The following is a 25,462-nucleotide window of genomic DNA, read 5'->3' as shown; positions in this document are numbered from 1 at the left end:
TAATTCTAGATCTCTGAAACTGTGCACTGCCATTTGTAGGAACACAACTTTAATTCTAAAGTTACATATTGAACAGTGTTGAAATGTATAGTTCACTTTCATTAATTTGTTAACCAACTGCAACAACAAAGCTACTTTAGGACTGTACAAATCATTTTACGGTCGTCTGCACCAAACATGGAAAATATTGCATTTGACTTCTAAGAAAACAAGGACTCTTTGTGCAGTAAATCTAATTCCTAGGTTTAGTGTGTTATATTAGCATATTAGAATAAATATCTTATAGAATATCGATTGTAGTTTGTAAACTTTTTTAGAATATGAGAATATGCATTGGGGGAGAAATATAAAATATAAACGATCTATTAAAGATTAGGATTTTTGTGTCTCGACCATAATTTTGTTGATTTACTACCATCATTTCTGATATATTACAAAGCATCTGACACAAACAATTCGCAATCCTATATTACAATGCTGAAACAAATTGAAATAGGCCTAATATTTACAAAATTATCTTAATTGCCCAATTAAACTTATATATTGCATTTTTCGATTACAAACATTATAGAGGTTATGCCTAGAGCATATCCCATTGACTTTACAGTATGATAACATGAGGAATGAAAAACATCAACTGAGCGCTAGATGTCGGTATAACCCAAATCAGTTGGACCATTGTTCAAACCAATTCATGGATTTCTTATAGGCCCTATCCTCTTTTATCAGATTACGGCCAATCGATGGGTCAGTGACATAAAATTAAGATTAAAATAACCCACGGTCAAAGCCTATACGCACCTCAGTATTGTTCGATGTCATCGATTTACGGATTGAAAAACCTACTATTTGGGACATGTTTCAACAATTTGATCTGGAGATCCAGCATGTTAATGTATGTGTGAATATAGGCTATGGATTTTTAGGCTGACCTGGGTAACATCATCATAAATTTTATTTAGATAATGCATTGTAAAATCGTTTATCTGACAATGGCTCGCACAATTGGTTAACAAGCTAGTAATACATCAGTCTATATAGACACGAGCACTTAATCTAACCTTAACTGACCCTCTCTACATGGAGAGACCGGACTCTCAAGGAAAGAACCACTTTGTTATAACAAAACCCAGGGTTTAGAGGTCAAGAACTGACCTGCTCTCTCCGCGTTAGTGACGTGTTCTGTCACTGCCTGAGCCATCAAGCCCTCGAAGTCCCTCGTGACAATAGTCCATGACATTAGTCTATGATCGATTAATGAATATGATACACACATGGGCTAATAGACATGCATTTCATCCATTCGAAATTCCGTGTGTGTGTGTGTGTGTGTGTGTGTGTGTGTGTGTGTGTGTGTGTGTGTGTGTGTGTGTGATCTAATTGAGTAAATAGCCAAGTAAAGACAATCTGCTTCACACTAGTGTAACCATATGATTTTACCAAAAATAAAAGCTACAATGCCTTCAGTAACATTTTTGGTTTTTTGCATTAGACAAAGGGCACAGTCAAGGCTGTCCAGTTATTATACCTACCTTAAGGAGCCTTTAAAAAAGAACGTACTGTACTGAAATTCCAAATACTGTACCACTTGGCAGTTGTTATGTACATATTGTTGTTTTATTCCTTTTTCTTATTTTCTTAACTGTAAGATGTAAATATTGCGTCGTTCCTGGAAGCTGTTGCCGTAGTGATAACCAAAATATACCTGTATTTATCTGTTTATGCCGTATTTCCATTGTCTCGTAAATAAATGTATTTCTATTTAAAACATGATGATCAGGATCATTTTCTTACAAGGTGCTTCATCACTGAGAGCTGTATAATCATGCCTTAGCTTTGTTTGGTCCACCATCCAAAATGGTACATACATGGTACATAAATTGTAGATTTAAAAAAGTACACTTTTTACAGTATCTCTGCATATTATTTTCTCGACTTCCCTGTCCGACTGGGGCCAAACGGAGAGAGGATATCAGAGATAAGTTCAAGAATTTCGTCTTCCAAGCCTGGGGAAAATTGTATACCCACAAACATAGTCCAAATAGCTTTTTGAGTTACTTTAAAATTGATTTGTTGGTTGTGATATTGCAAACTTAATTGAAACTTCAATCGGTTTGATAGTTTAGAGAAATTAGATCACATTTCATGAAGCATAAAAAATCGTTTACCCTCCATAAAGTATTTGTATTTTCTCTATTGTCATTGCCTATTGGATTAAAGTAGCCTACATACACTGCTGGACTGGATCTTTGTGGTGTAGAATATTTGCTTTCAAACATGAAACATGGAGAGTGCCAAGCACTGAAGGTAAAAAGGGGGATTAGCGAGAAGAAAATGCTCATGCTAAAAGTGTAAACTGCAGATCTAAATAAGTCAGCTGATAAATGAAGATATAGCAAGCTGCATTGATTACGTCTCATCACATAGCACGCACTAACCCATAGCCCACCTGGACAGTTTGCCAAAACGGTGGGAGAAAAAACATGCCATAATAAAAAAACGAGGATAATATAGCCAAATAAATATGATAAAGACATAGAAATTACATTAACAGACATATTGTTAATGTATTATGAAAAGCTACACAGCATCTTTACTGAGCACATCTACCACAGAGCACATCTTAGACTGAGCGCCAATAGTATCAAAGTACAGAACTACAAGGCAAAATCCAGTTTCAATAGATTCCCTCTCTCTCTCCTTCGGTGATAGGCCTATTCTTGCACCATATTTCATCCGAATGAGCTTAATTTAAATCTGCCACACCAAAACCCGAAGGTGGATTGTGCAATACTAGGCCTAGCTCAGTATGTCGTCATCCAATAACATTCATATAGAGTTAATGGGGGGAAATGCATCTAATAAACACAAATAATACTGTTGTAATAACATTGGCATAATGCTTGCTTCTATACGGTGTTTTTAAGGGCTAAATTGTTTGGGTAAGAGGTGTTTAGCAATTTCTGTTACCCAATTTTGCATAAAGCACGCACACACACACACACACACACACACACACACACACACACACACACACACACACACACACACACACACACACACACACACACAGAGAGAGAGGTATAAACCTGCGTAAAAGTCACCAAACGTACTTAAAGCCCATGCAAACAAATTGTAGCCTACCCGTTTCCCTAAATTTGGGGTAATCTTTCGATATTTTTCTTATATAGTGTAATAACCAGGCGGTAATATTATCTCAAGTAGCCTATAGCCTAAAAATGAATAGAAAAAACGCTCTCACATAATGGATTACGCGCAAAGCTTGCTTAACTCACACGTGCATACTCACTCTTGTACCAGACACACACCCGCTCGCGCGCACACACACACACACACACACACACACACACACACACACACACACACACACACACACACACACACACACACACACACACACACACACACACACACACACGTCCCCTCTAGCCTGTCTGTGATTGGTCACTCGGCCGTTTGCTGCTGGAGTGACGTCACTGCAGAAGAGAACTGTCAGAGGAAGAAGCATTTATAGAAAAAACTCTATGCTCTCAGGGTAGTGAGAGCAACCGCGGCACCGAGGAGAGCTACAATGGATAAACTAACGGGCCACGGGAGGACCGCGCTTTGATTTATAATCCGTAGAGAGATACCATCTCTTATGCCATTCACAAGAGACAAGTGAAATAATGGTTAAGGGATCTCACAACCTCGGAAATAAACCACCAATTCGACATGGATCTTTCCAAAACAGAGGTTTGAGCATCGACAGCGCCTTTTAGAAATCGTATGCCTCCGCCTGCTTCGAACGGCGAATTTGGGATGAGAAGCATTTATCGTTTTCTGTACAGACACATGTCCTCTCTTCATAGGTAAATAATCTGATTTCATTTCCTCGGTAAAACCTATTCTATATGCTAGCCATATGCTTCTCATCCTTTACTGGAACCCTTACTGTTGACTTCCACGCGGATACGCAGCCCTCCATTGGATGGCAAAAGAACCAGGACAAATTTCCTCGCATTGAAAAGTAAGGATTCCTTATTCAATAGACGTCGATGTGAGTTTATTTCAGGCTTAATAACATACCGCTAGCTGCAGACACTCATCGTTGTTAATCATATCGCAGCCATCAATTCTGACCATCTATTATATATATATATACAGTGTTAAGGAGTTTGAATTGATCTAGTCTACATAAAGTTGTCAAATTATGGGACAAATTAACCTGTGTTTGATCTGATGAACTGTAGCCTAGGCCTATATAGTCGAAAGAGCGGATAGATCTACATCGCCCTGTATAGCCTCTATGACAAGTATAGGCCTATTTGTGAAATAAACGCAGTCCTTTTGGTCGTGCAGATACTGCTAGGGGTTTAATTTATATGGTATATTGGTTATATTATTTTCTACATTCATTTAGTAAGATAGTCGGTGTGATGAAATTGAGCAGTTTCAAATGTAGCCTATAGCCTGGTAACCTAACTGCTTTGTAGGAATATCCTCATCCATACATTAGGATGTGTCATGTCACCCACACCTTTTCACATACAAAGAAATGTACATAGAATATGCAATTGTTTTGGCTATTCTCTAAAATAGCAATACAGTGGTATACATTTCTGTAAATCTTTTCATTGTTACATTATATTAATAACAAACAACATTGCGTTGTGTTAAATTATTGATGTGTTAAATCAAAATTATTTTGAAATGGCTTACAAGCACGCTATTACTCGTGACTTTTTCAATTAAAAGCTATGACGTCAGACGCACTGATAAAGGGAAACGTGGGTTCATCACGAGGTTAGTCTGTCTTTAAACATGTGCAGAAGGCTCATTATAGATAGACTAGCTACAATACTAAAGCCGGTAAAATAATGATGGTCTACAGGCCTACACACTTTCATCTTGATGACATGATTTAGCTTGTTTTTTTTTACACTGAGAAATGAATTAATTAGTGAATGAATAGCCAACATGTGTGTTTTTGTGGGTGTCCTCTATGATCTTTTGAAATGGATACATTTTTTTCCAGGAGGGGAAAGACACTAAATTATATCCAGATATAACTAGCCTATAGACTAAGGATTGAAATAATAATATGACATGAATAATAATACTAATAATTTCATTATAGTGATCACATAGTGCCATGCAGTCCTTACCGTAACAGACACAGGCTATTTTACTGGAAAAGTCACTAAGCCTATAATATACTGCCTGCAAATACGATGCCAATCGATGCAATTAAATCGCCTGTGATGTGTTTTTACACGAATTGATCCTCATTATTGTCATAAGATATGTGGTGGGAGTGGAATGCTAAGTGGTGAAGATGGTGATGTTGTATGGGAGCAGAGCTATAGGTCTATACATAGAACATTTCAATGTTAGCCAAGTCCTCCACTGGTTGAGAGTCTAATGATCGATTTACTCTAAAGTGACTTAGGATTTAATATGACGATGATTTAAATTATGCAGAATATAAGGATCTTTCACAAAAGGCGGGAAGCTGGTTGCACGTCCAGGCCAGGCTTGTAGCCCTGTAGGCCTATATGCTAGCGATGTCATCATGCATGGGCCTATATCAGCGAGAGTAGTTAGAGATGGAGACAGATTAAAACCTTTCACATAGTCTTATTCATCGACCCCATGGTCTGCACATCAACTAATAATAGGATATATTTCTATTGATGTAGGCCTATTTATTATTATTATTATCTTAGTTTGGGAAGGGGGCAGATTTATGGATACCAATTGGTAGTAGCAATATCATTATTAGGCTAGTTATTGCATTAACAAAATGTTTATTTTTCATGTTAGGTGGAACCCATACGATACTCTGGCAGTATGTACGAGGAGGAGTCGGTTGCTATCTTTGGTTATCTAGCTGTATGAGTGTTACTCGGCCATCATAAAGCTAGCTAACCGAATGTAGGAATGTCCTCCAAACCTGCGACTCTGACAGGAATAAATGGTGTCTGGGAGTAAAGACACAAAATAACATAATTGATATGCAATTACAAGCCAATACCTCATTGCCTTTCCGGTAAGTTATAACAATTTTCCCTAATCATTTATTATAAACATCTGTTGAAACACTTCTGAATTCATCAAAACCTGATACAACCCGAAATTAATGCTTTTTCGTATTTAATTTAGAGAATATCTTCTCAAAATATAAGTAGGGTAATCTTTATAGCATGCCTTTAAATGATAAGTCAACATTTTCCACAATGGATTCAAAATCATGTTGTAAATTGAAGTGTATATTTTCCCACTTTTGTTTAGTATGCTTAGAGCAAGAATACTCTTTATACATTTATTTATTCCATCACGCAAGGCATCTAGAGTGATTTTGCCGAAAACATATTCTAAAACGAAAAATACTTAATAAAAAGCCTTTATTCCGATCAGAGGAATAGATAACTTTATCCAGTCATATGAGTGAACTGTAACAATTGATATTCGGGCATGAATATGAATAAAGCTTTGTCGCATCAAAGTATCCGTAGTTGACCAGTATTCCTTATCGTTCTCACTGCATAAATCAGGTTTACACAGCACACGCAAACACATTGAATTAAAGTTTAATCAGATGGATTAAGATTTGTGGCTCATATTGATATCATTCTTGTCTCAGGTGGAAACGTTTTGATTTTCCAGAATATGGCCAATATTAGCCTTTATGACGTATTTAGGCATACTATAGGCCAACGCCTATGAAAAAGACGGTCCTGATTAAGATGAGATATGTCAGTCGATATTAAGTCAAGCGATCCATGTCATTACGTAAACGCATACTTTCAGTTGTGTTCTCACATAGCGTTGTGTTGTCTAGAAAGGAAGAACACTTAAGATATTCATGGTTTTTCTAGATTTAAATGCATTATACCTCCCATGTGAGTCTCACAATACCTTTATGCATTGTGCGCACACCTAATCGGCACAAATTATTCAAGTGTCTCAATTTGGACTTTCTGCCTGGCCCTTCACGGTGCTATAGCCGTCCCTCAAAAGGCAACTTCTATAGCTTCTCTTGGAGAACCAAATCCGGGGATGCATTTTCATTCAACCAACAACTCCTCACAGAGCCTACAGTGGCGCTCAATGGCTGGAGCGCGCTCCTGGCTAATTGGTTTGATTCAGTAAAGGAGGCTATACGCTGGATTTGTGAAACGTCCGAGCGAGCTTTTCCCACGACTGGCCGGATCTCTCCATTCTAGTGTGTCACCAGACAATTTAGAATTTCCACTGGTCAACCCAGTGACATAGGGCCTACCAGTCGCTACTCTGATAATTTCGTCCTTAACCAAAACCGCGTCCTCTTGATGTCTATTGTGAGCTTTACATTATCCAAGTGTAGGCCGATATCCTCCTCAGGTTTTTTAATACTGAGAGTAGGCTAGTTGTTGATGATGGAAATTAACAACTACTATTAACTCACTTGATTTGAACATTTCGTATTCTGATCAATCTCAATTTATGCTTAAAATATCCATCTATTATTATTTATTGTCCCTTTACCTTTATTCACTAACTGCATTCTGATTGTACCTCTACTATCCTCAAAACAAAAGCCTTGTGTCGACCTCCTCCAACCTGCCTATCTGAATCTCCTCATCAATAACTGTAATGCAGGCTCTGATCCATACAAGTCCCAACAAAGAAGAATGGATACATTATCTAATTCAACCACACCTATCTCACCACTCTATTCTTCTCTAGGCCTAATCTTTGTGTTCTTTGCCTGTTGTAGAAGAACCCTTGGCATGACTATTCTATTTCCCGACAATGATCAAATTAATTGTTGCTGAATGTTAGTGATGAGAATTCAAGCATATTGTTTTAATGGATACGTAGAGTTTTTTTTCACTATTGCATTGTATTGTATTTGGAAATGTCTTTGTTATTGTCAAAGGTTGATCCAGTGCCCTTGTCACTGCAGTGGCTGCCTGAGATACACCCACAAACTCTGCAGTATGAACAGCAAACTGTCTACTAAATGGTAAGTAAGGTATACAGTACATGTGCATGTTATATGGTAGAGTAACAGCTAATGGCGGATATAGAGAGGCATGATGAGAGGAGAGAATATGAGAGAGAGGTTGAAAACAGAACATGAACATGAACCAATGTGGGTGTGAATGACAGGTGCTAGGATGCAGCTCCGTGCCTCTTGGCTTCAGGTTTCTCTATGCCTCCATGGGAGCCTTGGTGGAGATGAAGATGTGTAAAAGCTCCAGTATGTTCCTGGTTTGTGCTGGTGGAAGCATGACCCAGATCTGAGCTGGCTCCCGGTAGTCGTCAGGTTCTGACGCTGCTGCCTTCAGCTTTGTACTACAGAAAGGAGGAAAGAGCAGAGGAGTAAAGGAGGAAAAACGCTGAAACTTCAGCATCTGCTTCAGCCACTTCTCTCCTCTGAATCCATTCTGTTTACAAAGAGGCTGTCTGCCTGTTTCATCTCATCTGGGTTTTGTTTTCCGACCCGCCACCCACCCACCACCCACGTTCCTCACTGATCTTCAAAAATGCATTCTCCCTGAAGATGGAGGAACTATAGTCTCCATCTCACACTCCCTCTCTCATTCTCTGCTTTTATAGGCTAATAATATAATAACCTCCTTTATGGACTCTAAATTCATTTGACCTGACACAGTAGCAAGCAGATTGCTATTCTGACTACATTTACAGCCTGAAACTATATTTCTTCCTTTTATTCATGAAGGCGTAGATTAGAACACTAAAATAGAAATTAGTATTATGAGTCTCTTTTACATCAATTTAATCATGAATCTTTTTGTGAAATAAATAACTAATGATGAACAAGTACACTCTTTACATTAGACCATCTGCTAAACGGGACAACGCACCACAACAAAGCATTTTGTGCTGGCAAGATGTAGGGTGGCTGGCGGGTAATGTCTTTTCTCCCCGGCATCTAACCACTCTCTGACGAGCTGGCAACCCCTTTAATTAATTAACGATGTTGAGAGCGGCTCGTACTCTATTGTCTCTAATACACTGACCCCCCTCCCACGGTCTGAAACGACAGCAGGCTCACATACACACTAAAGCAACATTGCAGCCACTATGGGTAGCACAAAGCCAGTACAATATATGCCATACAGCCTACTGTACACCATTGCTTGTGTCAAATAACCAGACTGTTTTAATTATTCACTCTATTAAGATTACTATAAAAAGCTTCACCCAGAGTCTAGTACCTTGTAGTGGTGTGACTGTCGGATACAAAGGAATTACAGTTATTCTGTCCTTTTATTTCCCTAAAGACAGATTATGTGGTAGTTGCCATGGCAGTGATAAAAGGGGGTCTGTTTTGTGCTTTATTTCCTCCACAGTGACTGCCAGCCATTCACACCAGGTCTGGTTGAGCAAGGGGAAAGTGGCACAGTCGTCACAAAAAAAACAGAAAGCAGGAGGGGAAGAAAAAGGCCAACCCCCTTGTCCCTCTTCCCTTAAATCTCCATCACCGGAAGCCTTTGGTGCCATCTGTGCCCCTGGAGAAAAGGACGGGCGAGATGCCTCCACCCTGTGCCAACGGGGACAAAGGAGCTGCCAGTTAGAGCGGCCCCCCTCGCAGGCAGCCAGAGGACTCTGTGTGACTGACTGGGGCTGAGCTACGGAAGCCATCTTGATGGAGAGTCTTGCTGCTGCTCCTAAAATGGCTGTGTTGGCATGAGGTAGGGCTGGCAGCACCATTAGTTCTATCAGGCTTTTATCCATCACTCCCCTCATCAGTAGGCTAGCCTCTGTCAGCTCTCTTATCTTACCCTCTCCAGTCTGAACTGGCTAACGAGTGTGGCAGGGCTTAGGAGATATTTGATCAATTAACGCTTGTAGGCTAGAGAAAAAGCAGCCCCATCCATTACTGTTTAGATGTTAACGAGGCTTTGCATTAACGAACTGACAATAGCCTTGTATGATTTTTTGATTGTAATGTGCATTCATCACACATTGCAACAGACAATCAGTTTTTTTAAACAATACACCACATTAAATACACATATTTCTATATGAATAAATATTTATCTCTTAACTAATCCTAATTTTGAACGTGTATCTTTCTCTCACACACACGCACATTCACATGGCACACACACACAATCCTTGCACTCTCAGGTTACATAAATCTGGTCATGTGAGATGATGATGATGCCCTTGTGGCCTTCAGCCACAGAGCAGAGCTAGCACACTCTTTAGTCATGACACCTTCAATCAGTCTCAAACCTACAATCAACCCTCACGTCTCAAACCGCTGTTTGTCTCATACATACAACTTACATATGTGTCTCACATCTAAACCCACTGTTTTCTAATACTTAGCCTACAACTTCTCTCACTCATGATACGTCTATCATGTATGCATTCATGCCTCATACTATAATGTGTCTCCTACCTACATACATCTTCTATGTTTCACGACTATTGTCCATAATATGCACATTCATATGCACCCTGCCACATGTCTTAGAGCTACATTTATTCCTGTATATACTGTAATTTCAAAGATGTGGATATTGCTTACGTTGCACTTGGAATTACAAAATACAAGGCCTTTTTCATTTTACATCATTGTACCTCATTGTTTACTTCCACTCTTGGTCACTTTGGCTATTTGATATTAAGCTATAAACTATTCAAAAAGGACAAATGTGCACAGGGGGTGACTCATTTAGCCCAAATTAGTTTCAGTCATTTCAGATGTTGTCTTTATGTATAACAGAGATTAACTACCATTTATATATCCTTATTATCAGCACTTTTTATTTATTTTCATCTGTCATGAAAAACGTGTGTATTCACAAAATAAGACAACAGCAACTATGGTTGTATCTGTGTGTTTATCATAGAGAGGGAAACACGATTTACAGTACTGTAGGCTAGGCCTACCAGTCATGTTGGATGGTGTACTGTACAACATGTTCTGTTTATATTATCATCTGGGTTATGGTGAAGAGTATAATTGGAGTATGATTTTTCATAGCTTTAAATTATCAGTCAATGTAACATGGCAAATGTATTTCTACAGAATATATTTATATACATTATAGATGTTTCTATAATAGTTTGAGAGGACATAGGTATTGAAGTTGACCTTATAGGCACCTCGACTTGAACTAAAAATATGTCTCTTGGTCACAGTACAGGATGAAATGATTATAATGATCAGAGCAGGTCATTGCTTTCACTGCACATACTGCTGTTGCTATGCAATTTAGAAATTACACGTTGAGACAATTAGCTGGACAATTATGTTAACAAGCTAGGAATATGAATATGGCATGATAAATGGGAAAAAGGTAGGCTACCTAATGTAGGTTATGTGGTTGATATAACGTTAGTATAAAACGGAATTTCACAGTCTAATATTACAGAGACTGCATGGAAATATCAAATGTATTTAATCTCACAATGTACTGAAAATATTTTATATCGAAAATAAATAATCATATTCTTCTGAACAAGAAATGATTCGCATACTCACTGAAGGTAGGACCTTGTCTGCCTATTTAGAAACCGATGTCCAACACAAACCGGATGCAAATCACGACCTTGAGATAGGATCATTTGTTGCAATAGAAAACCCACAAATAAACGCAAATATGTATAAAACGGCTTTACATACGGCCTACTTCATCCCTCACTATTAAAGACCACATATTTGTAAGGAAGAAAACACCAAAATATAGCCTGTTACTGAATCATTGGCTTTACAGAGATGACAAATAAAGGAAACAATGATGCAACTGCAGCCGTTAATGAAGAGCACCAGACAAGCTCTGCATATTAACATAATTGCATAGAAACGAGGAGAGAAAGCAGAGCCGTCTTTAAAGGCACAGCAGCACATTAGAGTCGCGCGCTGCAGCCTTGTATGCACGTGGGGTTTAGCTGCACGAGACATGCGACAGCAAAATGGAAATGTGGGATTAATTTTTGCCAAATGTAAAAATATCCAGTTTAACCGAATATCCCCTAAATCCTGAAGTCCCTTTACTGTAACTAATGAAATGTAAAAGCCAGTGTAGATCATCCCTTACAGTATGGTATCTTTTTATGAAACCTTTATGGCAGCCAAATGAAACCACACCAGATACAAAGAGAGAGAGTGACTTATAATACATACAGCCTTATGCCTCCTATATGGTAAATATAATGTCAATTGTTAAATGATCATTTCATTTAATTACAAAAAACAGGCCTATAGACACATTCCACCTGACATCATATGGTATTATGTTTCTATGAGATGTTGATTAAGGGATAATACCCCACTAAATCATGTAGGGAAATAGCATTCATTTGGAGAAACATTTACTTGTATTCCAAAAAATGTATGCTTAATTGTTTGTACAAAAGAAAAAATCACAATGCTTGTTGAGTGATTATACATCTTACATGAATTGGATGAAAGACCTACGCTAGCCTAGCCTACCCGTACTTGCATATATTTATCATCATGTACAGTACATGGGATGATAAATTAATAACCACTATGTATTTTAGTACTATCAAAGATTACTGTAGCTTTAACATAACAAAGAAAAAAATGTGCCTTTAATATGATGAAGGAAATCCGCTATGCCTTTAATACAACAAAGGGTAACTGTGCCTTTAATGCCCAAGCAAGCATTAATTAGACTAGCAGTCTCTCCATAGGGGGGAGGGGCCTCCTCATACCTGATTTGCATATTTTCAAGGCCTCCATCTCAGATGTGTCACTGCGTAGAATACAGGGATGGGCAGACATAAAAAAGCTTAATGGATGAAGCAAAGGACTAGCTCTACACACAATGTGTAAATTAAACCTACGATCAATTGTAGGGAATCTTATAATTAATAGCATTTGATGTAAATATGATGATAAGTGTGTGTGTGTGTGTGTGTGTGTGTGTGTGTGTGTGTGTGTGTGTGTGTGTGTGTGTGTGTGTGTGTGTGTGTGTGTGTGTGTGTGTGTGTGTGTGTGTGCGTCCAAGGTAAATGCCTATGACATTGAATATGCTTTGTTAAGTCTATTCCTGTGTTCAAATGCTATCACATCTGCCTTGTATTAATTAATTAATCATTTCCACTATGTGGATTAGGTGCCATAGCAACTATTCTACGCAGAGCACAGATGTGAGTCATTTTGCATTCATGTGAGAGAAAGTTCTTACAGTGATCCTTTTCCACCATATATCTGTCATAACATTCTCATTTACTGTATATTCTACTTTCAACACATGAACGCAGATAAAAAGTCTGTTCCGTGTCAGACTGACTGTGGGACTAAAATAGACGTATTTTGATCCTGATGCTTCATGTCCCATTTACTCAGAGACCGTGGGCTTGTATTTGGATGATTCTTACTACCAATTGGGGGGTGATATAGAGAATGCTCTGTCTATAATCCTCCTGGTTGACAGGTTTAAAGGTGATGAAATCTGTAAACATGACTGATCTCTTTGTTTTCATTGGGTGGATTGATTTCATATGGCCTAGTTCCCAGTTAATGAAGAAGACTATTGCTGTTACAGTAGTCTACATGCATATCTCCCCATTGTTTTCAACCCTGATTGTTAACGCTGGACACAGGGAATTATTTGGTGGTGATGTGGTGGGAGCCAGTTGTACAGTATGTAATCAGTGATTTGTCAGTGAATGCAGTAGTATTGCAATCTAATTCAGCACCTAGGACAGCATCAGTTTAAGGCAGATGTTTTTACTGTAATGACTAGTGATGTTGCATTCTGCATGCACATGTGCCGAGTTGATGCACGTTTTAATTAGACATTGGCTGTGTGAACCAAAACACGTTGATTTGAACAACAAGCTCTCACAGTCTCACGTCAGAATTACACGTTCATCCATGTTTCTCAAATGTCAAATTTCAAAGTTATTCCAAACGTCAAATTTCAAAGTGTTTAAGGTTAATTTTAGGCATTAACTCCAAAATCTTAAGGTTAGGCATTAACTCCGAATGGTTAAGGTAAGGTTTAAGGTTTGGGATCGGTTTAAAACAAAAATCTCAAAAACAACTTTCTATTGCTGGATTAGAACATGCAACGTTAAATTAAGCCCATCCACCATCCCCGTCCACAACGCCCTAGCAAACCCAAACCTACTTGATGGTAAAGCACTCAGTGTTGCCCCTGGTGGCCGGTTTCCACATCATCTCCCGATGTCCTCAGACATGGATGGACGTCTAATATTGACTTGTGTCACGAATGACCTGGCTGGATTTAAATGTGTTCTATAAGAGCATGGGACAATGCTATCTTTCCGCAATGTGACTAATGCCACATTGTAGGGTGCCCATAGACACGGAAGTCTGAAATGCACGCGTGAACAGAACGACACACACACACACACACTCACCCACATACAAAATAACCATACAAATTCCTGTTAAATGTTACTTTTAGCGCCTGGCACAAGGGAGAGCAGAGAGCAACAGTGAGCTGTGATCTCTGAGCCCGGGCTGCAGGGCTGCAGGTCGGTGTAATGCACTGTGTACTGCAGCTGTCTGTCTGTAGCTAGTCTGCCTGTTGGTAAACAGTAGATGGAGTCCACATTATCATTCTGCTCCTGGCTCCCCTCCACAATGACTGCTTTGTGAGGAGTGCTCTTGACGGAGGTCCACCACCCCTCTTTCCCACCATTGTGTGGGTGGGTGCTGCAGGAGACACAGGGGGTAATGGGGTGGGAAAGACGCTCCATACCAGACACTGCCAGATGCCTGCATTAGCGCCAAAACCATGAGAGTGCCCCCTGGAAAAGCAGCCCCTCTCCCCCCGTTTTTCTATGTATTTATGTCTGTGTGTGTTAGTGAATGTGTCTCAGTGTGTGTGAGTGTGTGTGTGTGTGTGTTTGCGCAAATTATCAAATTAGTTTGAAGCCCTAAATTAGCTGTTTTTGAAATTATTCTGCGCTCTTAAAATAAGAACTTAAAGGATAGTCAGATGCATGTGTTAAAAACGTAATACATAGTTACCATGTTGGAAAACCTAAACGTATCTTAACTCACTGAGTACGCTGGGGGTTACTGCCCCTCATAAAAGCTTCAACTACCTGGTGTCTATAACAGCCAGCATATTAATGGTTGTTTATGGGAGAACAATTTTCAATAATTCCCAGACGTAATGTCTTTACAGAATCTTAGGATTTAAAAAAAGCATCATTTGTTAGATATTCCAATAAGTATGGATTAACAAATTGGCATTGAGTATGTCATGTTACATTTCAGCTGGGTGGCAGACTGTATTCTTGATTCCCCTTCTACCACAGACAGGCTATTAATTAAACAGCAATCACAATATATTGCCCTGTAAAAGGAGGCAGCCATTGGGAAAATGAGAGAGAAAGGAGGGAGAGAAGTTGTTGTTTTTACCAAGGGGCAGACAACAATATTTCACAGCAAAGCATACAGACAATGAAGAAAGTAGGTGATAATGTATGCAGGAACTAAGGAATGAGAGGTAAACAAAAGTAATGACAGAGAATGTGAGAAGGATAGCACAGAAGAGCTCACTTAAATATCATGTTTAAAACAGTTGTAATGAGAGAGAAATGATGTTTGAGCATTAAAAGTTTTATCCATTCAGAATGTAAGGTGGTGGGGAGTGTGTGCGTGTTGGGAAAGCGTGTGTGTGCGTGTGCATGTGTGTATTTATGCATAGTATATGTGTGTTTTTATGCACTTATTAACACTTCTGTGTGTTTATATGTGTGTGTGGACAGTCAGTGTGTGTGTTGGGGGAGGGACTGTACTGTCTGCCTCTGTGTGTCTGTCTGTGTTTCCATGTGGCAGAGGCTGCAGCTGGCATATTAATAGACAGGGTGAACAGGGGTCTGGGAGCTGTCTGGAACCACCTTGTATTATCCCACTAAGGAGCTCAATCTGAATCAAATGCAAGATACCGATCATTCTTGGGTTATGACTATAAAATGAGTTCTTTCTTTTCAGAGTGTGTTACCGTAGCTCTATTCTGCCATTTCTCATGAGGTCAAGTGGGCTGTTAGAGAATGGGTTAACAATACGAATAGAATGGCTGTGAATGCTTCTGTTACACCTCCACTGAACTGTGGTTCCCACATCCCACATTGTACTGTGACAGACTGTTGCTGAAGCCTTGTGGATTTGATCAAGATCTCCCTGCTAAACACAACCAATGTATCAATACATTTTTTCACCATGATCCAGGCAGAATTAACAATTGACTGGTGGGTTCAGACAAACACAATTAAATTGCATAGTAATCTTCCATCATATTCAATGTTATAACCTGTCCATAAAAGGGACTAAATCACACACCCTGCTCTGAGCTTTGTCTAAAGATTGTATGTTTTACGCTCCCTCTCCTCTCCCCCTGTGAGGATACCTCAGCTGCGATCTCGTCTTAATCTGGGGATAAATGTGATTATCCCACCAAGAGTTGTTCTCAGCTTTGTAACGGCGACAGGGGACCTTTCACTTCTCTTTTCTTCCCACGGCCCAGTAGCCATAAACAGCCTGGACCCCCAGACATGGGCCTGCCTCAGCTTACAGGCATTAGTCTGGAGACAACGTCCATAACAGCCCTAGCTAAAGGCTATGGTGTATTCACCAAATAAGGGCAACCAATTGGTCAACCAAACAAGTTTTAATGACCACTTCAACAGGCATGTTGTATCCATTTATTGTGGGATCATTTAGAAAAGGTTAAGGAAATGTATCACTAGATAGTCTGCATCTCCATTGTACTGCTTGTATCTCTCTATCTTTCCATCACTCACACAACCTGTGAACATTTCAGGCTGTCTGTCAAGTTCAAGTTCACAGCGGTGGGAATGTCTAGACTGATTCACATTCAGTACTTCTTCATCTACTTTTGTCAACTCCCCCTCCCATCCTCTCCCCTCATGGTCATGTCCAAGGCAGGCTGGGGAGCCCAGTGTTCTGTGGTGTTTCCGTGGCGTTGCTATGACAGAGGGGCTGCGGCGTTGTTATGGTAGCAGGCCTGGCGGGCCCAGCTATGTGCTGGTGAAAGGGACAGCCTGTCAGAAAGTGTGTGAGAAGTCCCTTAGGTCCCCCTTACAGCTGGGCAAAGGCACCCTGTCCCCCCACTCTGGTCCCTCTTGTCCCCCTCCCGTCCCCCTCCTGTCCCCTAGCACACAGCTCAGAGCCTGGGAACACAGCAACACAGAGAACATTTTATATTCATCAGACTCCCCTCTCCCCCTCCCTCCATCACTCACTCCTTACCTCCCTGTCTCCTTCACTCTCCCTCCATCTTTCTCCCATCCTGTCTCTCCTATGCATCCCTCCCCCCCTCCCTCTCTGGGACAGTAGAAGCAGGACCCTCTCATCTGTCTGCCTCTGCCTACTCTACTAACTGGGAGCTCATCCAGTCAGGTTGAGGCTTTCAAATTGAAATGGGCTGGAATGGCGCTAAAGACTTTGAGTGAGAACACTGGGGGCTGTGTGTATTTGGACATTTTAAATGAACCTGAGTGTGTGTGTGTGTTTTGTTGAGGTCTCATTCAGGACTGAAGACGAGTATTGAGTATAAAAGGCTGATGATTTGCATAAGCTGCATGCTGTCTGAGGGTTTGGCGGGGGGGGGGCAGAGAAAAAAATATATGAGAGAACATAAAAAAGAAGGAGGGAGAGATCCCGCATTGTGGAGGCAGAGAAAAAAAGAGGGGGCTTGAATAAGGGAGAGGGTGAAAATTGACAGAGAAAGGGTCTGGCCAAGTCCCCCGGTGGGATTAAATTGTCCAGAAACCTCTCTATATATAATTTGGTGAAATTGGTAATGGTGCGGGTAGACTGCCCCATGTATATTCAATACTTGATGAGAGGCTGCTAGATTTGTCTTAGTTGTTAAGTTGATGACAGTTAAGGATGAAGCAATAAACACAGTTATCAGAAAACTTTAATATCCCACATGAATTCACAATGATTCTTTGTATTGGTAAAATCTGTCACTTTTCTGCTTCTATCCACTCTGGAATTGATTTGCACATACTGTAACACAATTGTCCTTATTATTCATAACATTTCTATTGGCGTACTCCAAGAACCGAAACTGGTGTTAATGTGTTTTGAATAACCCAATGTAGAAATAGATGGAAGACTGTATTTATTTTTTAACCAATCATTCACTGACTGACACATTCTCTGCTTCCAAACTAGATCATTGTCATCACTCCATCTTACTGTGACCTAAAACAAAACTGGTCACTGTTTACAGTTAGCCAATCCGCTGTGTTCTGGGTTCCTGTGTTAAGCAATGTGACATGGGTGACTTACATGTTGTTTCTGATCTCTGTGTCTCCAGGTCCTGCAGGTGTTGACAACCTCTAGGGGAAGATTCTTCCATCAGCCCTGAGCCCTTCCTCATTGGCATCCTCTCCAGTCAAACACTGAGAAATGAGGGCACTGAAGAATCCCCCCTAAAGTTAACAGACAATGCTTGTAGACATTTACTGTAAGGATAATGTTTGGAGATATTTACTGTAAGGACAATGTATGGAGAAATTTACTGTAAGGACAATGTTTGGAGATATTTACTGGAAGGACAATGTATTGAGATATTTACTGTAAGGACCATGTTTGGAGATATTTACTGGAAGGACAATGTTTGGAGATATTTTTTATTTTACCTTTATTTAACCAGGCAAGACAGTTAAGAACAAATTCTTACTTTCAATGACGGCCTGGGAACAGTGGGTTAACTGCCTGTTCAGGGGCAGAACGACAGATTTGTACCTTGTCAGCTAGGGGGTTTGAACTCGCAACCTTCCGGTTACTAGTCCAACGCTCTAACCACTAGGCTACCCTGTTTGCATAAGTTGCGCACAGATTATCTGATGATATATTGCACGGCTGAGAGTGTATAGTTTCAACATAACTTTTAACATTACTGCAGAATGTAAGAATATGTGTGTAAGATGTGAAATCAAAAGGGATGAGATCAACATGTGTTCATACCTTAATCTAAGGACAGGTGTGTGTGTGTGGTGCGTGTGCGTGTGTGTGTGTGTGTGAGTACTCTGGAATGTACTGGGCTTCAGAGAAGCACTACAGTGCCCTAATGTGTGGGCTGTTTACAAGAGAAGCTCTCTGGATGTCTATCCTCTGTCATGTGCAATTAGTTACTTTATGAATAGAACTGACTACTCTATGCAAATAAATGTGAATGACTCACCCTCTGGCTGTATTGCAAATGTTGTTTAATGTTTGACTGTCACAGTGAAAAGAAAGACATTGTTTGGTGAAGATTCCATCCATTTACTGTATACCCATCAAATGCTGCATTTTTCCTAATACAAATATTATCTGCATGCGTTCATAGTGATCAGGGAATGTTCTACATGAAATGTGTTAGATACAGTATTGAAGCAGTCAGATTAATATCCGTCTCATTGCCTGATTTTTATTATTATTCTTATTCAGAGAGATAGACAGTTTTGAACATACCTGCAATAAAGAAAGGGACACATACTTGTACACAAACAAGCATTTCGCTACACTCGCATTAACATCTGCTAACCATGTGTATGTGACAAATAAAATTTGATTTGATTTGAAACGTCTTACAAAACATGTTGTTGTAATTTAGTTCTGACTTGTCATGACTTCTGTGCTGTTTGAATTGAATGTGTATACAGAATAAATAATACAACAGATGTCTAAAATATTCTAGTGTTTTTTTGATTGGAAATACATAAATGCTTGATATTGAAGTTTATATGTCTGCATTTAGACAGACAGCCCAATTCTGATTTATTTTTAGACATCGGATCTTTTCACATCAGATCTTTTTCAGAGATTATCTGATTGGCCAAAAGACTAATAAGTGAAAAACAGATCAGAATTGGGCTGCCTGTCTAAACGCAGCCTAGAGCTACAGACTCTGAGAACGACAGTATGTTGTTCTTAAAGACAGTATGTGTATCAGCACCTTGGAAAGCACACGACAATAGAAAGCTGTTGGTAGATTGGTCTGGATCTTCTATTTACCAGATGAGTGTGAATATTATGCCTTATTTTGAAATGTGAATATAGGCCTACAACCGTTTGGACATAAACAGACCATCCTCATGAAGTCTTCTGAAGTAGCCTAAAATACATTTTAAAAAGTAGCCTACCAAGGATTCTAAGCTCTCAGGTTTGTTGGTCTTTGATCGGTAACTGTTTTCAAATACATTTTTTTGCCTATGCATTTTGAGTGACAGGTGACACGTAATTGCTGAGAAACATTGAACATAACCTAAAATGATTCTGCAAAAACTGAGATAAATAAAATCATGCTAATGGATTGGACGAAATCTAAAGTGCAAAGCCATAATAACATTCAAAGAAAATAGACGTGAATCAAAAAAGAGAGAGAAACACAAAGTCTAGAAGTTGAGCGAGCCGGTTGAGACACAGTGGTGCAGAATACAGACATGCTCCTGCAGAGGTTTTCCTCCTTGAGCTAACTCCCTCTCGCTCAGAAGGCGTTGTTGTTTTGAACATTTAATTGTTAATTGCTCTTTAAATTCTATAGAGTATCGCCAATCATTCGCCATTTGACTTCAGACTGGATAGCACAGACTCGTCGACTCAAAACAAGCAACTCGTCGTTCCCCTCAAAGATGCTTCATCGTGAATTGACCGCAGAAAAAAATAATCTGAAAATCAAATACATTCTACCCAAATTAATAGGCTAGGCCTACATCTGAATTTTAGATTTTTAAAAATCACGAATAATTGCTTTCACAAAGCCTGTGATTAAGGTAAGCAGCGAATTATTTAATTTTGTGTTGTGCTTAACCAGTCTGTAAAGCAATGATGTTGATCATGGGTCTGACAACTAATTTACGGCGATGTTGTCTCTGCATTATTAGTCGCGTCCACGTTGGGGGATAATTTGCATTGGTCACTGACATTTGGTCATAGATTGGCCCGAAACACACTCCAATCGAACGTTTAGTTGATGCCAAAATACCTCAAGTGATTTCTTATTCTAAATATATCCAATACGGTTATCAAAAGTTATATTTTATTTTCGACCCTTCCAACTGAAGTCGCTTTCGTTTGCCCATAGACGGGCTGGCTACTTAGTATCTTTGACTCTCTCACGGATTGTTTTACGACGAGCTTGACGTCATGGGCCACCTATCTCTGACACCTTTTTAATTAAACATCTAGCCTATACAAATTAACGGTATAAGAATATAATGTCGATACATCTTTATTCATCGTTTATTAGCTTAGATTTCTAGAGTGCCTACAGTAGAACATCTCAAAATAATACGTACTTGTAACATTTTGCCTCCATGTATTAGTGCTTCAGATACCCTATAAGTTAACACTACACTAGCTTTACATTCTAGTCAGTTGAGTTTACTTCCTTAAAGGAGGTTTAATTGCAGATACAATAGCCTACAATAAAACGTTTCTGGATTGCTTTACATAAAATAAAATGAGGGTTAGTGTTCAAATAGAATATTGTTTATTGCACGTTCTTTTGTCGGAAAAGCTGTATTACTTTCCGCCAAAATGCAGACATTTTGCTATCCCAAATAGCCACAGCATTCAGAAGACACTCTGAATGTAATTTGGTGAAATTAAAACACAATGACAGAAATGATCATAAATGTGCACTTTATTGTGTTTTAGTATCAGGAGGGGATCAAGCAGTAAACTGAGTGTGAGTTTATATTGCTGACAATCCCATCTCCATGTCCAGTGCCAAACAGGGCTGGATGGATGCGCCAGCCAGAGAGGGTTATGACCTGTCCTTGTAAAGGGACAGCTTGACCCGGCAAAGACCAATAAAGTGACACGTGCTTATCAACATGTCCTGCTCACAACAAACCTGGGGTGTTTTAAGACATAATTCCCTAAACGTATAGATACCAGGCAAGTAAGAAAACAAATAGCTATTTTAAAAGGTTTATAAATACAGTAGTTGATGAAGTGTTTACATAGTTTATAGACAATTAACTAGTTTGTAGATAAAAAAACATTCCTTATACTTCTCTATTTTATTCCCATACAATTTATCCAGTGAATCTATAACTAGCCATCTATTATAATCAATTTAACCTTTCATAATATGTATTTTTATGTAAAGAGTTTTATCTTAAATTCTACATTTCATTCTATGATACTGGACAGTTCATGGGGCACTAATGGGTGTCACGCCCTGGTCGAAGTATGTTGTGTTTGTCTTCGTTTATTTGGTCAGGCCAGGGTTGTGACATGTTTTTTTTGTATGTGGTGTGTTGGTATTGGGATTGTAGCTTAGTGGGGTGTGCTAGTTAAGTCTATGGCTGTCTGAAGTGGTTCTCAATCAGAGGCAGGTGTTTATCGTTGTCTCTGATTGGGAACCATATTTAGGTAGCCATATTCATTGAGTGTTTCGTGGGTGATTGTTCTTGTCACTGTGATTGTTGTCACCAGATAGGCTGTTTAGGTTTTCACGTTACGTTTGTTGTTTTGTTCGTGTTTATTTGTTCATTAAACATGTATGAAAATTACCACGCCGCATTTTGGTCCGATCCTTGCTACACCTCTTCGTCAGAGGAGGAGTTAGAAGAAAACCGTAACAATGGGTTAAAACCGTATCAAACATGTTATGTTGAAATGCAGGTACTTAAAAAAATGGCTGCACTTCATATTCAGGAATCATGTCAAATATAGCTTTCATCAATGCAATATAACAATACAGTGTATAGAAAATATGAGTTTTGACGATGGGATGAAGGGTTTCGATGCTTGGAATGTGATTCAAAGAGGGACCTGTTAGAATCCTAGATGTCAGTGGTATTAAGTGTCTCCCCAGGGCCCTCTAGAGCAGCTAGGGGTCAGAGGGGATGACCGCAGTTTAAGTGGCTTGTCCGTCTATTCCCCAATGGCCAATGGAATGAACTCCATTGACAGGATCTGACATGAATTTCTTTCACAGTGACACTGAAAGTGTGATCATTTGATTACAGACACTGAAATATGCTTATAATCATATCCTCTATTGGGTAATAAAGGATTACATATATGTGTTTTAATTACAGTATATTCAAAACCGTACTCTGTAACCTTGACCTTGCAGTTTTTCAATGCACAATAGAGTTAAAATTCCAATAATATACCTAATTTTCCTTGCATTTTAAGGGTTTTTAAGTATCAAAAGTAACAATGTATCCCTGACTAAAAGTACAATTCATTTCACAGGACTTTAGATATCCCATCTCTTACAGAATCCCCACTACTCTTGCTTGGGGTAAAACGTTTATGATAATGTAAATACATTCTGTATGTGTGCAGTGTAAACTGAAGCCACTCCCACGATGCTCCCAGCCTAGCCTAAACTAGACTAGCTGTGTGAATGTGAAAAATACTTGCGAAACAGCCCAGGCTCCCAGACGAGCTGACTAGACCATGTCTCAGCCACAGGAACTTGACTGCAGGTGTTCTGTCACATGGCACTCCAAGATCATTTGTATTCATTCATTTATTCTTCTCGGATTTTCTGCTTGTCATAAGGAGATAGATAGGGCCTATTGTAGCGGGAGGCATTGAGGGTCCTCATACTTACCATCACTGAGAAATTAATCTTCAGGCTTGCCGTAGGAGAACAAAACAACCTTTTATGTGCCGTGTAACAATATGTAAATAAATGAAATACTCGTCATCATAATTTAATCTATTTACATTGCTACACTCTAAGAGGCGTTCTTGGATGGAGGAACAACTAAACCATCCTGGGGAGTTGGGAGGTGACTAAACATGGCACCTATAGTCTAACAGCTCAAACTCTATCATTCCTAAAACGGTTTATGGGACTGTAAAATAGACATATTTTCTGTGACTATCATTATGAGATGTGGAGGGAAAAACATCTTGCCAACTTCAGAATGGACTGTAAGCAGTCATTGTCAACAGAACACAGCATCTCACTGTATGTAGCCATAAACTCAATAGAACCAAGAGCCTGCTGTACAAGACTAGCACTCAGAAACGCCTGAGCCCCCGTGCACTGATATCAAAACACAATCGTGTACCTCTCTTAACTGCAAGTGGGGAAAGAGGAGAGCAGAGAAAACGGCCAGTCTTTCATTGACATCATTATGGCCGTCTCCTGAATGGAGAGCAGGCAGAGCGCAATTAGCTATAGACCAGCTCCCCCTGCAACGGAGGGCCGTGGATTATTGCCCAATCATTTATATCTTCCAAGCCAGTGAGCATTAGGGCCTGTATTCTGTGTTAGCATAAGAATAGAAACAGGTCCTGTGAACTTCACCGACCTATTGACCCTTCTCCCCAGACATGAATAGCACCACTTTCAGGCTCCCCAGCCTCTCAAACAGGCTTGAACCATGCCTAAAGTCCTAATCATGGTCATTTAATACATCTTAAGCCCCTGGCTGCTTTAGTGGAGCTCCTCTATAGTTTGTTTTAGGCATTCACTCCTTCTCACCTCATCATTACCGCTCCTTATTTGGCAAATTTAAAGGGCTGATATGACACTACAAGTCCCTTTTCATCACCTAAATAAGCTGTGCTGCCATATAATTAGAAAGGTTTTCTCAACTATTCAGTCTTTTCAGATCAGGGCAACAAAAAGAGGAAACCTCACTGAGGCAAGATACTGTACTCTGGCATGAAGAACCATGCCAGAGAATGACCCTGTCTTGGATATAATTCTACACTATTTACATATGTTGCAAATTATGGCCCACCATAACCACTGGCACACACACACTCATGCTTATATCTCTCTGAAAATACACGCATACACATGCACACACACACACCTCATTGAGTTGTGCACTGAGGATGCATGATAATACGATGTGGGAGGAAGAGGAAGAGGAGGAAGGGCATGGTAATTTAACCCTGGGGATAGGCCTAATAGACAGTAGATAAAGATGCATTTAAATGTCTTTCTCAATGATGATCCTCCTCGTTGTCAGTATTATTGGTTACTAAACCTGCTGAACAGTCCCAAACTGTACAAACGTAATTGTATAACTGAGAGATTGTATAACTAGACTTTTACACATAGGATTATTTTATATCAGTGTTCATGTAAATGCGAATGAAAAGATGACAAAATGCCTGAAAATCTCAAAGCACAATGAACAACTGGGGAGTGACTTAGCGATGCACATCTCTCCCTCCCTCCCTCCTCCGCTCTTGTGTGTGTGCGTGTGTATGTATGTGTGTGCGCGCGCGTGCGTGCGTGAGAGAGAGAGACATTTTTAACAATTTCATCCATATTTTTTATTCACTCCTTATATTACAATCCCATTCGGTAGGAACAATATATCTGTCTCAACATAAAAGCAAAAACAACATCTTTACGACAAAGTATCTACGCAAGCATCCTTAACACAAATGCGCATTTCAGTGGAGAGGTGCAAAAGCGACCTCCTCAGGAGAGAGAATGCATTTCTACAGACTGCAGCAGTTTGTAGTCCA

At 39.6% G+C, this 25,462-nt stretch overlaps 1 long non-coding RNA gene across 1 annotated transcript; it reads left to right on the top strand.

Moving 5' to 3' along the window:
* Window positions 1–3,575: 3,575 nt before the first annotated feature.
* On the top strand, window positions 3,576–19,685 carry LOC135549785 (uncharacterized). The gene is made up of 5 exons (XR_010457020.1): window positions 3,576–4,030; window positions 5,827–6,052; window positions 7,925–8,011; window positions 9,366–9,707; window positions 18,330–19,685. It is a non-coding gene; the product is annotated as an uncharacterized LOC135549785 (long non-coding RNA).
* The last annotated feature ends 5,777 nt before the right edge of the window (window positions 19,686–25,462 follow it).

Source organism: Oncorhynchus masou, chromosome 1 (assembly GCF_036934945.1).
Source record: "Oncorhynchus masou masou isolate Uvic2021 chromosome 1, UVic_Omas_1.1, whole genome shotgun sequence".
Taxonomy (NCBI): Eukaryota; Metazoa; Chordata; class Actinopteri; order Salmoniformes; family Salmonidae; genus Oncorhynchus; species Oncorhynchus masou.
This window is presented reverse-complemented; position numbering and strand designations above follow the sequence as displayed.